The following is a 3,334-nucleotide window of genomic DNA, read 5'->3' on the forward strand; positions in this document are numbered from 1 at the left end:
TGTGATTCGGTCACGTTTCTAAGATATAACTTGTCACCAGCACAGTTGTCCATGCAAGTGCGATGGGCGGACGTGCGTCTGCGCGTGTCTCTGTGTGTGCACTCTTGTGTGTGCACATGTGCTAGCTCTGCTGTCCAATGCATCCCAGGAATGCCCACGGTCCACTTGGTTCAGAGAAACTGCAGCGGTATCGCTTTCGGAAGAAAAAAAGTGTTACGGCACAGTCTGTAAATGGTGCTTCTCGGCAAGTCTACAAACCGTTTCACCCTTTAGCCCTCAAACAATGAGTCACAGGAGGTAAACAATAAGTAGGCGTACAATTAATATGCTCTACAACCAGGACTCAAAGCATAATACCACCTTAATTTTTCGTGGTATTCTAAAGAAAAGGCTTGCTCTTCAAGAAGTTAAATGGGGCAGTTAACCTTTCAGAAGGATACGCCAAAAGTATCAGTCTTACACAAGACCGGGGCAGGTTGTTACACGAGTCATGTCCTAATTGCTTTTCAGCAATAAAAATTGTCAGTGTAATTTGCAGACATCCCCTAGAATGGCACTTTACGTCCGCGGCGGATTCGTCTCCTGACAAGACACTTGCATGCATGTGCAGGGCTGGGTGTAACGCCTCGTTTCCCGAGGTTCAAAGGCCGTGCCACGTTATTTATGATTTCCTTTCTCATCTCGGCAATCAGGTGAAATTGTGCTTTTGTGGCTAGCAGCAAATCATCGGCGGTTTAACGGTTCTCTGCCAATAAAACGGATGCATCCATGTTTAATGAATGTGCCATTTACAACGTCTGCTTGATAGACATCTGCTAAACGATTATTGTGAAATTAAGCAAAGGGAAGCATTCTCAATGGCAATGCCTGCTCACATGTATGTGTATCGTATCGCTGTTTATTTGCACACACTTCCTTCTGCGAGCATTTATTTTCTGCCGGAGTTACGTGTTACGGGATTTTGGAAACTGAAGAAAATTATATCTCTTCAAATCATAAATAAGAATTAAACACCTGAAAAGGATTAGTTATGTGCAGATGCTTGATTGGAGCGTAACACTGCATTGCAATATTTGGAACTATCTAGTAAAGGAAAAATATAAATCTGAAATATTCTGGACTGAGGCTTGTGTCCTTTGGCTGTGCTTTGTAATCCAGGCCCAATGTTTGGAAGTGGGTCTGACCATGTGACATAGCTGGGAACAGCCCAGCCTTAAAAGCAGGTTCCTAAATGATCAAATCCTATATCTTTTGCCCCAAAAACCTATACACCTTCTCCCCTATTGTAATTCCTGACATGAGGGGGAAACAAATGCAATTAAATGGTGCATGATACTTAGCAGAACCCTGTGAAACTGGTTCTTATGTTCCGGTGAGTTGGCGTGTCCCCGCTGGCTGATTTTAACCAACCAGTTTCTCTCTGTGTATTATTTGTTTGCTGGCTCCATAGCAACCACATGTTTTGCTATTCTCTTGGCTAGATTTTGTTCTCCCTCTGGCTAAGATGGTACATCCCAGTGTTTTATTTATTGCCTTTTGTGTGTCATCTCAAGGACATGCAGACATTACATCTTTGTTTCCCTCTATCAAGAAATCTGAAATCTTCTCTCCATTTGGGCTTCTGCCAGCGATCCGGGTGCATCGTGACACGCAGGCCAAAGGTGTCGTTATGGCGACGTAGCCCACGGGGGCTGAGAGCTAAAGTCCCAGGAGGGTAACTACTGTTGGATTAGGCATCTTTATCCTAAACTGCATCTGGAAATGGTTGGTTGCATAAGTGCACAGTGATAAAAGTATAAGGAAATACATTTGTACCCCTATGTGATTCATATGCACTGTCAGAAAAAAAGCACCAGTTTGTACCTTTACTTGTCACTGGGGCTGTATCATCAAGGGTCTGCCAATTGTAGCCTTAGCTGTAGGTAATTGTACCTTTGAAAGTACAGAAATGGACTCGGGAACATCTCCAAGGTACAAGCAACATTAATGTACCTCCAATGGTATGAAAATGTTCCTCATACTCCATTTCTGTACCTTAAACAGTACATTTACCCTTGATGGCACAGACCCAGTGACAAGTAAAGGTAACCTTTTTCTGCCAGTATAGCTTCATATCATTCTGAACAACACTGGAAACATTCTTGTTTACCTAGGCAAAATTAATAGATTTGGAGTTGTTTCTTAAAAAATCAAACATTACTGATTTTTTTTCCAGACTATCAACGACTTGGGCAGGCCCTTATTTTGACATTTTTAAACGCAACTGGAAATCCTAGATATTGTCCCCATCTTGCACGTATTCACAGAACCAAATGTATAACAGCTATGAGGCATGTAAGCACGTATTTTGAGTGACAGGCTTTCTGAGCGCTAGGTGTGGTCATTGAAAGCTTGGCTAATTTGTAATCGGTCTGCTAAAGAGCCAGAGGGGTGTGTTCATTAATCCTGCTTTGTTTCCAGACTCTTGGGGATTTTCAGATCTGTGCAGCAGAACGCTTTGAAAAATAATTCTGTCGCATTATAATACATTTATGTGCTGAGTGGCTATATTTTTTTTTTCTATTGATTGCAGAAGTTTGAAAAGACCTCAGGTCACCCCACTGCAGCTATACGAAAAACGACGACTTCAGCTCAAGCCAAACTTTCTATTTTGTGTAAACTTTTGATTACAGATACTCCTCTTCATTTTGAATAAATTTTTATTATTGTTTTTCCTGCTTTTCTTTGACTGAGATGAGGGAAGATGTGTTGAAAAGATCCAGATAGTGATCAGAAACACCTGATAGGCTGGTCATGGCAGTCAGGTGCAGAGATCCCGCAAAAAACGGAAAGGTAAGCAACCAAGCTTGGGTGAGAGCGGTGGAACAACTACGGACAGTGTGTGTGTGTGTGTGTGTGGGGGGGGGGGGGTCAAGGTGGTCCCTCAGGTTTGGTTATTAGTGCCAAAAGTACACACCAGTTCATGTACATTACAGGGGAATAGGGACACGGGGAACTCAGCAACAAGCAAAACCGACTCACCCTAACCTCCCTGCCGAGATGGGTTTACTTACCCCCCTCCCCCCCCGGAAAGAAAGTTGGTGCAGACCACAGCAAAACGGCTGTAACGGCAGATATCACGTCGTGATCAGATTGTTGCCGTTGCTTTCAAGGTATTTGGATGAAATTCATTATATGTTCTTCAGACCTTATGATAACTGCTGTGGATGCAGATTTAAGGAGCAATGCACAGAGTGAAAAGGCATTTCATTTGGGCCTTCTTCTTATCTGCTTTGGATTTGAATTAAATGTTCTCACAACAACCCCCTTACTTAACTGGCTTTAGCTTTCAGGT

At 42.8% G+C, this 3,334-nt stretch overlaps 1 long non-coding RNA gene across 2 annotated transcripts; it reads left to right on the forward strand.

Moving 5' to 3' along the window:
• Positions 1-617: 617 nt before the first annotated feature.
• On the forward strand, positions 618-2,771 carry LOC140579063 (uncharacterized). Of its 2 annotated transcripts, none has more exons than XR_011983291.1 (3): positions 618-692; positions 1,592-1,714; positions 2,573-2,771. It is a non-coding gene; the product is annotated as an uncharacterized lncRNA (long non-coding RNA). The 2 variants fall into 2 exon arrangements; XR_011983292.1 differs by lacking the exon at positions 618-692 and adding an exon at positions 800-877.
• Positions 2,772-3,334: the final 563 nt, after the last annotated feature.

Source organism: Paramormyrops kingsleyae, chromosome 17 (assembly GCF_048594095.1).
Source record: "Paramormyrops kingsleyae isolate MSU_618 chromosome 17, PKINGS_0.4, whole genome shotgun sequence".
Classification (NCBI taxonomy): Eukaryota; Metazoa; Chordata; class Actinopteri; order Osteoglossiformes; family Mormyridae; genus Paramormyrops; species Paramormyrops kingsleyae.